The sequence below is a fragment of the Crinia signifera genome, chromosome 3, assembly GCF_055691185.1.
Source record: "Crinia signifera chromosome 3, ASM5569118v1, whole genome shotgun sequence".
NCBI lineage: Eukaryota > Metazoa > Chordata > Amphibia > Anura > Myobatrachidae > Crinia > Crinia signifera.
Window position 1 is genome coordinate 214,096,413 of NC_139219.1, and position 14,925 is coordinate 214,111,337.

A 14,925-nucleotide genomic window follows, 5' to 3' on the forward strand; every position below is an offset into this window, starting at 1 on the left:
CTTTCTAAATGTTTATTTTGTTTTAAGTAACAATCCCCAAATTCTTGTTCTTATAACTCAGTGTTGAAAAAATAGATGTATTTTCTTTATTGCTCATATTAGCACATAATCCATGTAATTATGGCAATATTTTATCTATACTTTTCTTTATTGCTGTACAGTATAAACAGAACTCTGATTTGCTCATGGTGAACTACTGTATACATGCAAGGGGATACGGTCATTGGCTCACCAGCATAATGGTAGACAAGCATTAGGTCGACATGCATTTAGGTGAACATGACTTAAGGTCGACATGGGTAAAGTCTGCAGAGTCATTAGGTGGACATGTTGTTTTTTTTACTGTTTTACTAGCAAAAATGTGCCGACAGGCGGTATTTCATGCCTTACCACCCACTAGGGCGTGGTAGGAGAATAAAATAGTGTGCCGAGCGCAGTGAGACAAGGTGTCTGAAGCATAGCGAGTGTAGCGAGCCATGCGAGTGGTTGCGGTGCAACGTTTTGGTCTCCATGTTGAAACGGCATGTGCCGACAGGTAGTATTTTATGGCCTACCATCCACTAGGGCGTGGTGGGAGAAAATAGTGTTCTGAGTGTAGCGAGGGGACGCGGTGCTACATTTTAGTGTTTATTTTGATGGTGTTGACATGCCGGTAAAAAAAATGTTGATTTTTTTTCAATGTCGACCTAATGACCATGTCGACCTTCACCCATGTCGACCTAGTCATGTTTATCTTTCTGAATGTCAACCTTAACTCATGTCAACCTAAATGCATGTCGACCTAATGACTGTCTAACAACTTGCTGGTGACCAACTGATCCACACCACATGCAAGAGGACTTGGTTTACATTATTATTGGCTGTTTCATAAACATCCTGAATACCATTATGAAGCTTGTACACAAATACCCCTTTCACATCACAAAAGGTTGACCTGGCACTCTGCGCAATGTGAAAGGGCCTTTTTCAATTTCCTGGGTCCAGCAACCTGGCATTCCAAACCAAGTTTTAAATTAAAGGTTAATCCCAGGTTGGACCCAGGTTGCTGTGCAGAGTGAACAGGGGTACTTGTGTATTATAGCGGCGCCCCCGATGTTCATCGCGCGATGTTTTCATTGCCTCGCATCGCATGCGATGCGACGCGATGTTTGCCCCCTATGCGATGAAAGATTGTATAAGCACCATAAAGGGTGCTTACAATGTGAAATGCACCCCCACGCCACCCCCCCCACTATAAACGTGAACCCGAAGCGTGGCGAGCGCGCGAGGGGCGGCGGTACGCGTCCTCCGACCTTTTCATACCCCCACTATCCACGTCGGCGTGGAGTTGAGAATAGAAAGTGTGGCGAGCGCAGCGAGCCACCGAGCCCGAAGCGTGGCGAGGGGATGCGGATACCTTCACAGGTATTGGAGTCCCCTCGCGGGCTTCACAGGTATCCGCGTCCCCACGCGGGGCTCGCTGCGCTCGCCACACTTTCTATTCTCAACACCACGCCGACGTGGATAGTGGGGGTATGAAAAGGTTGGAGGACGCGTACCGCTTCGGGTTCACGTTTATAGTGGGGGGGGGGGGGTGGCGTGGGGGTGCATTTCACATTTTAAGCACCCATTAGGGTGCTTATACAATGTTTCATCGCATCGCATTGTATGGCATTGTATGCCATGTACAATGTCATACAATTTTAAAATTGTATGACATTGTACAGTATGGCGCGATATCGCGTCGCATCGCATGCCTTATGGTATGCGATGGGTGCAGCCAAAATACACAAGTACCTGAACAGGTAACAGGGGTCAAGAGACCCAGGTCCCATTTACAGTATGGAGGAGGCAGCGTTTATAGACAGCATCAAGTGCTGCCTCCTCCCCTGCCCCTGCTCCACACCCTTCTGACTTCAGCGACCCGGCTTATGCCATGTTCATACTGCCAGTGTGAGCAACCAGGCTTTTACCCAACATTTTAATGCCGCCAACTACAGTGCCAGACCCCATTCTCATTGCTAAGGCAAATTCCCGGGTGAACCAGTTCTACCTGGTAATTTGCCTTTTAACACATGTTTTTTTGCAGTGCGAACGGGTCAACCTGTATCTGCATACACGGATCTCAAACACGGAGTGTTTGAGATCCGGTAATTTTGACACGGGTTGACCCGTTCACACTGAAAGAAAACCTGTGTTAAAAGGCAAATTACCGGGTCGACATGCTATACCCAGGAATTTGCCTAGCAGTGAGAACAGGGTATTATTGTGAAACCTCACAAATGGCAGGACAGACCAGTTCCCTAATCTTAGAGATGGGCATATTTGTGCTTAATACACAAGATGTAAGAATCATAGTATTTCATGATTTACCCAGCTAAAAAAAACATATCATGTGTATCAGATTAGACAGCTATTCCCAACAGTAAATAAAATCTTCTTAAGATGAAACAAGTAACATCGCAAAATAAAGCATATGCCATGTTCAACTAGGCCAACATTAGGCACAAAGATGCAAAACACATGCTAGTATTCTCCATCAAGACCATTTACGGTAAAACTTTGTTGTTGATTTCATATCACTGTATTAATATTTACCTGTGTCCTATTTACTGTGACGCCTGTATCTATAAATAACTCCTCTGCATTCTGTGGGGGAGTTATCCAAAAGGTAAACGCAGTTGGAAGTTGGCTCAAATTATGACAATAATATAGATTATAGATCACCTATACTGTTAGATATTAATACTATATTCCATACAGCACCCAGTAAATACAATTACTACAGCTGTCATCACATCGTGCAGACCAATGGTAGCAGCTTCTTGTATCAAGTTTGCTGTATGTTTTGATCAGAGTCAATAAGTGCACTAGACCAGAGAGTAGCTGCTAGGAAGAAGAAGCAGAAGCCTTACCGTGAGATGGGAGAATGTGAGCTTAGAAAATAAAGTACTAGTTCTAGGTTTGTGTATTTATTAATTGATGTGTAATATGTTTAACCTTTTCCTGACCACCTATTCATATTATGTAAATGTTTGATATAGTCTATATATTATAGGTCACCTACACTGTTAGATATTATTACTATATTCCATACAGCACCCAGTATACAAAAAGACCAATGTTTACATTAATGTCCATTGTCATTACAAGGCTCCTCTACCGCTCCATTGTCATTACTAGGCTCCTCTACCACTCTCCCAGACTCCTGCACTAGCTCCAATGTTCTGCAGAGCGCATTTGGAAACCCTCCTCTAGAAATCCTGCATGTGCCACTGTATCCTATTACCTGTCGTAATTGCTTCTCCCACAGCTCATCAGAGATTTGTTTACACCTGCCTCAGGCAGCCGAAGCTGCAATAGCAAAATCACATACAGGTGGAGCTGGCTTTAACTTTGCCAGGCGCTCGCCAGAGACTCCTCTCTGGCATGCGCCGGCGATAGGGACTGGACTGCATCGCACGCACGTCCCAATATCCACTTCAGGGAGACGCTGCCCAGTTCAGGTGGGGTTGGGGCGGTGACGGCGGCGGGCTCCGTTGCCACGGGAGAGCGAGCGTCTCATGCGCGCTCCCCTGGCGGTAGCCAGGCACTGGCGATAGAATCGCCAGCCCCTGCAAGAACGGCAGCGGCTCCATCTGTAGGTTTCTCTGCATCTGCTTGTTTTTTTTTTTTTTTTTTTATGGGAAATCTAATTGGATACCCCCAAAATATCTGTGAAACAATGAGAAAAATCATGTACTGTAAGCTCCCATGCATTGATCCCGATGTTTCATTGCCACTAACATGATACCCACGTGCATCGCACATTATATTTGCACTGTATATATTTCTAGTGTGTTTTTGCAATTCTGTCTCAATTACGTGTTAAGTAAATACAATCAGATTTTTAAGCAAACTAAATACATTTCTTGATAGCACATTTGTACAGATCAAGCCAAGCAAGCAAACTAAATGAGAATCTCTCTGAATGCCTCTGCAATCCATTCAAGCATGTGTGTAAAACAAAACGCAAAAGTGGTTTCCATTAACAATATATGTAATGCAGTTAGGATATGGTCACTAGGTGACCATATCACCTAGTAACCATATCCTAAATGCATTGGGTCGACCACTAAAATTTGACAGAGCTTAGGTTGACAACTGAAATACAGATGGAGCAGCTCTCATTAGAGCTGCTCCTGGTGATTCTATCACCAATCAATGCCTTTCGCCATCCACCAGAAGGGGGCATGCGCGCATGAGACGCTTACGCCCCCCACACTCTCCCCTAATCCCTGAAGCAGAGACAGGCAAGGACTGCCCTCCACCGAGTGACTGGGACGGTCGAGCGTCTGAGATGCACGTGCGTCCCAGTCAGATGTAGTGCCTCTTCGCAAGCCTGCGCCAGCTCAGGGAATCGCTACATCTATAGGTACACATGGCGAAGGTTGACAGGGTTGGAAGTTAGACAAGCATTAGATTGACAATGGGAACGTCAACACTCAAAACGTCGTCATGAGTTTTTCACATTTTTTTTTTTAGCCAACACGTGCAGAGCGGAGGTATTTCGTGCCCTACTATACTTGCCCAAAACATGGCGAGCATAGAGAGGTGTTCATATCAACTGTCGACATTCGAGACTGTGAATGTCCAAATAGCCCTCCAGCTATTGTGAAACAAGTCCCATCATGCCTTGCCCCAGTTTTGCTATTAGGGAATGTTAAAACTCTGGCAAGGCATGCTGGGATGCATAGATTCACAACAGCTGGAGGGCCGCAGTTTGGACATACCTGGTTTATATGTTCTTTTCTGGATATACTATAACATAGCATACAATAATTTCACAGGACCTGCAACACTCTTTATAAAGTTGCTGTGTGTTCATTGTATTTATATGATTTCTAAGGTTTTCAAGACAATAATTTTTTATGCTTTTTTAATATGTATTTCTGCATTAAGCATTTTTTTACTAAAGGCAAAATGTGAACATGTTTTACTGCACAACATTAAAATCTGTTCCCGAGGGCTTACAGCACTCGGAGTTGTTTCTGTTACATTACTTTTGCATGTATTCTGCCAATGGTAACGGAAGTTGATTTATAAATAAGCATAGGACTTGAACAATGCCATAGAAGTGGCTTGATAAACAGTTTGTTGGTGTATTTTATTTTGGTACAAATTCAGCAGCAGTGTTCATTAATATTGCATCGACAAATTATTCCTCAATAACATACTGTAAAAGGCTGAAATACAATCAAGAATAGTTGAAATACTGAATATCAACCTTATTATTGGAGCTCTATTCTCCAGCTATTGTTTAAACTCTAACACCACCAATAGTACTGTACCTCCTCCATTATCTCCTCCTCTACCACATCCTAAAGGTGAAGAAATGCCCTTTCAATCATCTCCACCACCATCTGCAGCATGTTCTGTGAAAAACAATGCACTTTATACATCAATAAAAAAGGATAACGATAAGATGCAGTTGTATCTATAATATTTAGAACTTTGTTTACATTCACCTGAGATTCTTACTGGAAATTTTATATCAGGGTGCAAAACCAAAAAGTTTTGTACTCTGAGACGTTGGATTATGTTATAGCGGGTCAACAGAGTTTAGATCGACCATGTTATGGTCAACCACCCTTAGTCGACCTGCTGAGTCAGATGTCTAAAGATATTTGGCGGCCACTAGAGTGGCAATACCATTAGTTAGGTGGCAGCAGGTGATTGGCGGGACCATGGTCAACCACTGTGCTCGCCATGCTTCGGGCATGGTGCCTCGCTATGCTTGGCACACTATTCTATTCTAACTCTATTGTAGGGTACACACCAGAACGATCATGATCGTGAGACGATTTTCCCCCAAAAGACACGCATCAGATCAGAATTGGATTGAAAACATGGCCAATTTCCATACAATCAGTTGAGATTGTAGCAAAATTGGGGGAATTGAGGCCACATCATTCTGGTGTGTACCCAGCATATGTCCACTTGGATAGTAAGTATGATCTAAGGGGACCTGCACCAAAACATCCTGAAAACTCCTGGCAACATGTGATCGTCAACCATGGTCCTGCCGATCACCCGCATTACTGCTGCTCTAGCGGCCACCTACTATATTTAGCCGTCTAACTCAGCGGGGTCGACCATAACATGGTCGATCTAAGCCCCATCGACCCGGCATCCAGATACCAAGATGTTGATATACATTTATGGTGTTACTTTGTGTTTTTGCCCTGACTGAGTCACCCATTGTCATCACAAATATGATAGGCACAGTGCATGTTTTTTAGAGTATAGAAGTATGTAGGCAGAGTCAAAGGATTCATTCCACTGTTGGCAGTGGGGAAATGATGATACATGAGGGGAACTAATGCATAATAGGTAAGAGGAACCTTTTCATTAGAACTTGCAATCTAAAGAGTGTGAGACATAGGGGTATATTCAATGCAGACGGAGAGCTATACGACAAGCAGTGCCGATAGCTCGCCATTAGAGTATTCAATGGCCTTCCCTTCACTCGCAGTTTCCACCTCGCCTGTTCCCTGAGACAAGGTGGAAACGGCGAGTGCAGCCATCAAAACTGCGGGGCATTTGCAGCGAACCTCACCGTTTAAGGGGATCGTATTTTTGCAAAACACTGAACATGCCAAGGGGGTTGGACGGCGAGGATGGCTTTTCCTCGCCAATAAAATCCATCCTCGCCGTACAAACCCCCCTCCCCAGAGCACTGAATATACCACCATAGAGGGGTGTTTACAAAAATCTGTTTATTAAATTTTTTCTGTAAGCAATAAAACAGTAAACACACAAAAGTACAAAAAATAGCATTCCAAAGTAAAATCATGAATGCTAGATACAAAGTGGAAAAAGGGTAATTCAATCACCATAAAAACCACACAGACTAGCATATTTAATTACTGAAATATATTCACAAGCATCTAAACAGGTACAGTATATTTAAAAACTAAAAAGTAGGTGTGTATAAACATTTTGACCTTCCAAAATAGATAAGAATATCCAAAGCCCACTTCTCTTCACATTTCACTCACAGCTCTCCTATACTCAAACACTCAGTGACCATCTTCATCTGCATACTCATCTCCATCATTGGCCACAAGCCTCTAGTAGTATGTTGATTGAGTCCTCACTACTTCTATTTAAGCTGTAATGTGTATTGATCTGTGGCGCTCTTCATGTGTACTCTATTTTTGTTATTTATTCAATGTTATGCCAAGTTTTGTTTCCCTGTATTGTTCCTTTGTACGGCGCTGCAAAACACTTGTGGCACCTTATAAATAAAATTATAATAATAATAATAATAATAATAATAAAAGTGTTGGACATATTGAAAAACTATAAAATCTGGTTATGCCCCTGCCTATAAGCTACACAATAATAGAAACAGTTCACTCACATTAACCTATGTTTAGGAGACCAAAAATACATTTGAGAAATAGCAAAAGAAAAAAAAATCTGGCTAGAAAAGTTCTTTAATAACAAATTATGACGGTGCCAGTAAAGAGACTGTTGTGGGATATGTAAAATTTTTAGCACTGGATTTGATTGATTGAAAAATAAATGTGCATAGCAGAACAGGGCTTTACCACTACTTAGAGACGGAGAGACCATAATTACAGGAAAGAATGAGACAGAGCTTTGTCACAGATGCCAAAAAAACTGGAGACCATAAGTCATGCTGTCAAAAGATGAATGCATGAAACAATGGCAAAAAGAGCCCAGCTGATTCCCTGGAAAGTAATGACAGCAAAAACTGGAAAAATATAACAACATATAATACACCTGGAAAATACTGCTGTATTTCTGACGATTGTGATTAATTGCTGTTCAAAGACTACCAAATAAATATATTTACATACCCATTATCCTTACATTTAATCACAACACACCTAATGTATGTGCCCTACTCAGGGGCAAGGCTGCTTGTTCTTTTTCTGTTTATTGATGCTGACAGTAAAGCATTATTTTATTTATCCATCAGAATAGCTGTGTGAAACCACAAATAAACACAAATACACACCTCTACGGAGCTAAATGAAGCCAGTTTATAAACCTACAATATATACAACATATACTTAACTTATCAGTTTAAAAAAAAAGTATAACTGTATTATCAAGATATCATATTAGCACCACTATAAATTTGGGTACACAGTCCAAGCCTCCTCCCATTTCCCCGGCAGGGCCATCTGAAGTGGGTACAGGTCATGGTGCTGAGGGGCGTAGCCAAAACAGGGATGGATTTGCCCCTCCTAAAAACAGTGTAATAAAATACTTTACTCTTTGCCACAAATCTGCAGCATGCGCTCCAGCATGCGATGGCAATTTAGTTGTTACCTCTATCATATATGAGGATCAGACTGGCTTCATGATCGGGAGACCTACATCTCAATATTTGCGGAGATTGTTCAATAACTTACAGAGGGACAATGGACCAGGTTTAGAGGCAGTGGCAGTGTCTGTGGAAGGACTTTAAATCGGTGAAATGTGGATTTCGTTGTCGGGTACTTGCCACATTTGCTTTTGGACTAAGATTTAAAAGATGGGTGCAATTGCTCTATGCTTCCCCGACAGCCTGTGTCTCCATGAATGGCCAATTCTCTAGATCCTTCTTATTGGTGAGGGGGTACTAGACAGGGGTGGCCGTTGTCCCTGGCCCTGTTTGCACTGGCCATTGAGCCTTGGCTAGCTGTCTGAGGATGTCTCATCTGGTTGAGGGGTTGCAGATTGGGGATACTGTTGATACCATTGCACTATATGAGGATGATATGCTCTTGTTCCTGAAAGATACGGAGCACTCATTACCTCACATGTTGCAGATTATTGATCAGATGGGTTGTATTTTGGACTTCATATTAACTGGGATAAATCCAGCATTTATCTCTGGGTTTCTGCCTTCTGGTACTGACCCCAGTTGTCCATTGCAATGGGCACTCAGATTTACATACCTAGGGGTCTTGATCATTCCTCCTGTTGGTGATTTTGTTGTTTTGTTGCCCAGAATATAGACCCGGTTACTATCACTCTGAAAAAGAAGGCGCATACAGTATATGAAAGAAACTCCCAGTCTCTGGATGTATTAACTCGTTAAAAATGTCTTATCCTCTTTCAAATGTAAATGGGAAGATGCTTAGAGTAGCTATCAAGGCTCTGGTTAAATAAAAATAAAAAAATCCCATACTTATAAGGGAAGCATTCGAGTGGACAAAATGCACATGGGGATAAAGGAAAAAAAAATACACACCTAGATAACTAGAAAGAAGCACCATACTTCAAAACCCAGTACAACCAAGTTGCCACATCATTCAAACACTGGCACATACTCCTATGGGACCAAGATTCTTAAAGTTCTAGAAAATATTTTCAGAAAATAGTGAAAAACCATATAAAACCATCCACCACAATACAGACAATACCATTTAGTAAACATAAGAATGGCTTCCGCTACTGCGGCCAATGCGCAGGATGCAAACTGATACAAAACAAGAATATGAAAACAATTCCGAAAATCATATCAACTACGACAAACAAAACAGTCAAAATTAGGCAAGTCATCACATACAGTATGGGATAAAGGGAGTAATATATTTGCCCAGGTGGGCTAGAATGCCTAGGGGAGGACCACCAGACCCCTGAAAACTAAATTATATGAACATGTGAGGAACATAAAAATAGGGTTCGAAAACCATAGCATATGCAAATACTAAAGAGAAAGTCACAAATTGGATCTATCAGACCTCTTCCTAGCAATAGAAAGACCAGCCCTGAACTGGAGAGGAGGAGACCAGTTCTAGATACCACGTTAAAAACAATGGCACGAGAGGACTAAATACAAAGTTTAACAACATTCTAACATTAAACAAAATGCAGCTTTAAGAGCACATTGATAGCTTACAAACACCCATGCAGCAGAAACGATCTATATTGTCAATTCAACCCACTATATATCACAATAGTCATTATCTCTAATAAACAGATCATCAATATTTCACAGTAGCATTCAACGGAAAAAAGGATGACACATAATGGCATCACAATATAGTGAGATTCATCCCACTGGGTTGAGTCTCTAACCACCACCTATGCACCTTACCATATGGGGAAAAATGTTTAAGACAGTTTCTTTACAGTGACCATACAAATCAAACTATGTTGGACTGTACTGTGTTGGACTGTAAATACTTACCACTCATACAGCATTAAGTTTCTACCCCATGCCATAATATATGTACCAGTTTTTCACCGCTTTGAACAATATACTTTGCAGCACACCTTACCAACTCAACCCACAGCTGAGCCCAGGTGATACAAACCCATGTGTGCTAGACAGCAGCATGTGTTCTTGCTCTCCAATTGCATTCCTCCCAGTCCCACTGTCCCCTGCATCACGTATGCACACATGTGCAGAAGAACTTCCACTAAACAGCAGCAGTCATCTCTTTACCCAATGTTTAACTAACCCAGACCTCGGTGCCCCTGTTTCCCTGTATTTTTGTAAGGTATCTATACCTTCAGGTGTACTGAATAGATCCACTGATTCATACACAGGGGACTACAGCAGATAATGAAGAGAACTACTGCAGTCCCCCATTTTTAGTGGGCTCAACACACTAACCCTCCGATCCTGCAGCCTAATGACAATATTCTAACAATGTTGGTATCTCACATGTCGACATTTTGAGAATGATGATTATTGCATGCTGACATTTTAATAATGTCAACATAACGGTCACTCTGTCGTCAACATTATTAATGACGACATAATAACTACTCACCTTACATTATAACTACTTACGACCTCTTTTTTTATTATACAGTACTAGATTTATTTTATTTTAATTGAGTAGGGACAGCATGCTTTTTAGAATAAGTAGGTATACAATATGTTGAAATATTTATTTAAACACAGAAAAAATGTGAAATAGAAACTGTATGAAAAAAAGCAGGTCATATTTATGTTTGTATGCAAACATTGTGCCGTTTTCTCTTCACAGAAGAATAGCTATTGTCACCTCAAATGTGCATCATTCCCGCTCGCTGCCTTTTTTTGTTATTAATCTTCAAATACAATCATATTTTAAATCAAAAAGACATTGGGTTAGAATTGGGACAAAGGATTATTTTTCAAATACAGTCTAGTATTAAACTACTTATATTGGAATATTTCAAACAAGAACTTTTTTTTTGTAATCAGATATAATAAAAGTCTACCACAAGCCTCACCTCTGCAGAGGGGAATACAAGTGTTGGTAGCCACTAGATGGAACCCAACAGAGCATATCAAGTGTTGCTCTGTTCGGCTGCGTACAGCCGCTGACGCGGACAATACTGTTATGTTGTGCTTTCATTTTTCACAGGCTGGGAACTAGTTTAATATAACAATTACGCTTTAGACAAATGCAGAATTAGTATATTATTAAATGGTTATTAAGTTCACATTTTGATCCAAACATTACCTGCAAGTCCTACTATACTACTCAGTTACAAAAACATGTTAACTGCACATTGGAATTAAACCATGATATGCTTCCAGGTTTGAATCTCACTTTTGCACACTGGCTTTTAAAAAGGTGAGACAGCCACCAAAATTATCAGCCACAAAGCACGTCAGTATATCAGCCATAAGACATCTAGGAAAAAGTCTGACTTGCAGAACAATAGGGTTCCATGAGGGGCTGCAAGGCTAAATGTGTTATTTGCTGATTTATGCTATATCTATTGTTAGATGCTTTTACATAGAAATAAATGGCATACATTATTACAGTTCATATTATAATTACTATATTTACTCTGTGTTAACTTAAAACACTATAAATCTCTATAAATCATACTCTATTGCCAATATCTAGATCTTTGTAGTAATTTATACGGTACTTATGTAGTAACTGGGCTGCCGATTTTGAAATCGGGTCCATCGCATCGCATCGCACCCGACCATATCGCATGCGATGCGATGCGATGCGATGGACCCGATTTTTCCATAGGATTCAATGTTAAAATGGACTGAGTCCATTTTAACATGGAATTCAATGGGAAAAGGGGTCCTTTTCATACCCCTACTATCCAAGTGGGCATGGAGTTGGATATAAACCTGTGGCGAGCGTAGCGAGCCACCGAGCCCGAAGCGTGGCGAGCGTAGCGAGCCCCGCGAGGGGACACAGAATACCGTCCCCTCGCGGGGCTCGCTTCGCTCGCCACGCTTCGCTCGCCACGCTTCGGGCTCGGTGGCTCGCTACGCTCGCCACAGGTTTATATCCAACTCCATGCCCACTTGGATAGTAGGGGTATGAAAAGGACCCCTTTTTCCCATTGAATTCCATGTTAAAATGGACTCAGTCCATTTTAACATTGAATCCTATGGAAAAATCGGGTCATCGCATCGCATCGCATCGCATCGTATGCGATGCGATATCGTATCGCATCGCATCTGATTGTATGCCTTAACTTAAGGCATACAATCAAAAAATCGGCAGCCCAGATACTACATAAGTACCATTTATACACCCTCGTGTACTGTATACAGTGTAAACAAATCTTACATAACGATCTAAGTAGTGCTACAGTAACATTTTCTTTAAATAGTTTTTTTTTCTTTTATTAAATTGAACAACAGAAATTTTGGCAGAACAAATGGTTAAAGTTGCAAGCTCATGTATACAGTTAACCAATTTTTTATTTTTAACATACTATTGTATTGAAAGTAGGAAATGTTTAAGTCAAAGGCACATTTTTACTAGATATGATTAGCCTAAAAGGGTCATTATATTAGAAGCAAGAGAAATTGCCATTTAGTATACAAAACAAGACATATAAATATTTAGGATAAAAAGGGGGGTGCAAAGGTAGAGTTGTGTAAGAAAGTAAGAATGGAAAAAAAGAAATGAACATGTAATTTAAGGAAGATCAGGAAGGGTTAAATGATGGGTAGTCTAACACGGCGCCCACCCCGTATGGAACTTGGCCACTGAAATTTTGGAGACTAATGAGTAAACTGTTTTTGCCACAAAGCAGATTTGATGCAGTAGTTGACAGGATGGGAAAGTAGGTTTAGCAGCACACGTCTAGCAAATTTTTAACTGCCAATATTTAACTTTTTCTAGTTCATGTATTGTCTTGAGCTGTTAAAACATGTATATAGTGTGTATATTTTATATTTATATATTTTTTTTTGTTTTGTTTGTTTGTTTCAAATGTAAAATCAACAATTATATGGTAGAAGTTTTTTTTCTTTATCTTTGAGTGTGGTCATACTGCTTTAGAGAATTCCACACGGTAATGTATAAATTTTGGTCCCCAAACTGTGTGCTGGATATACTAATTTCAGCCAATTCTCACAAGAAGAGTATATTCACAATATGTTGATTATTGGATCCTTAAACAGTTTCAATAATCCAGGATCCAATAATCAACATATTGCAAATATACTCTTGTGGAAATTGTCTGAAATAAGTCTCTATGTCCGGTATGTAATTACATGTATAAACTATTGCGTCCACATGTTTTCACTTGTATGATCTTCGTTTTTGTTCTCCTGTTCCCATCTCCATCTTGCTAGCACTTCTCTCATGTGAATATATCATGATTATAAAACCCAATTCAGTTACTGTATCAACATGTAAATGTGAAGTCTGTATATAAACCATTGTGTGTTTCAATAAGGTCAGAAATATATATTTTTTCAATGTAAATAACATTTTGTTTGATGCATGTGTTTTTAGAGGTTAAACTTTAGCAAACCCCTGATGAAGTCCAAGGAGGGGATGAAACATGTTGGGTATTCCCGTTTGTTATATTGAAATGCCTGAAATACCAGAAAGAACTTCATTGTTATCTGGAAATATTGCCACCAATGTTTGAATAAGAGACGTTTTAATAAATATTTGAAATATATGGACTTCATTTGTATGCTTTTGAGAAATGTAAATATTTTAAGGCTACATTGGTCTAATTGAAAGATCTACACGAGGGGCGCCATCTTACAACTGTACTCCATGTTTTCCCCATTCCCCCGTCCAACAGGGGATTTTGTAAGTAAGGCAGCCTTCATAGTCTACTCATTTAAATAACTGTGGGCGTGAAACAAGGGTCTGTTCTCAATATATATATACACACATACACACACACACACACACACACACATATATACACAGTTATTGATTCACAGGAAAATTTGCCAATTGTGCATGGGTAAATGATATAAATATATGCACTTATGAAGAGAGAAATGATCTACTCAGGTGCTAAATATATACATGCATAAATAAATCCCAGAGGGATATCAAAAATTGAATGTAACAAAAAAGCAGCAGAAAGCAAAAATACATCTGTGTGGGTGTATAATGATACATATAAAAAAGCAACCAAATCTGATAAAATTTGAAGAATTCTGTGCTAATATAATCGAAGCAGGACCACTAGGAACATAATCAAAATACACGCATTGGAATTTAATCAATTTAAAAAATGTATTCTATACATAGATGTATAAATATACAAAAGAACAATAATCAATTTTAAAGTAGAATATCTAACAATAAACAAACCAATCAATAACTAAAAATAAACATAAAAAACTGTGAGGTGGATCGAATGTAAAAATAATATATATAAGCAAAGATCATATCAAAAGTTTTAAAGAAGAGACATTGAACCAATAGTTATTCTTAATGATATACACCCTGATGGAATTATCCGGAACGTAAATGTCTTAATATTTATCTATCCAGAATATAGTAATGCATTCTCACTGGGAACTGTAATCAGTTATGCATACTCCACTACATAAATTAGGTGTGATTTGTAGTGGCCAAAAGCTGTATATAGCCATTGATCTGGGCTAATAGCATAGGTTATAGCAGGTGTGGTATGGTGAGATCTTGCTTTATGTAGCAGAATGACAGCACTCTAGAGCGCTCATCTCCAAAATTGCTGGTAATC

General features: G+C 40.0%; 1 protein-coding gene across 6 annotated transcripts in view; it reads right to left on the reverse strand.

The window, feature by feature from the left end:
- Positions 1–14,925, reverse strand: part of DLGAP2 (DLG associated protein 2) — a 911,233-nt gene that overhangs the window by 845,723 nt on the left and 50,585 nt on the right. For 3 of the 6 annotated variants that reach the window (XM_083177369.1, XM_083177374.1, XM_083177370.1), the window contains exon 2: positions 5,310–5,393. The exons of the other annotated variants lie outside the window; for them this stretch is intronic. The gene's annotated coding sequence lies outside the window, so the exon portion shown is untranslated. The remainder of the gene's footprint in view (positions 1–5,309; positions 5,394–14,925) is intronic. 6 annotated transcript variants of the gene reach the window in all.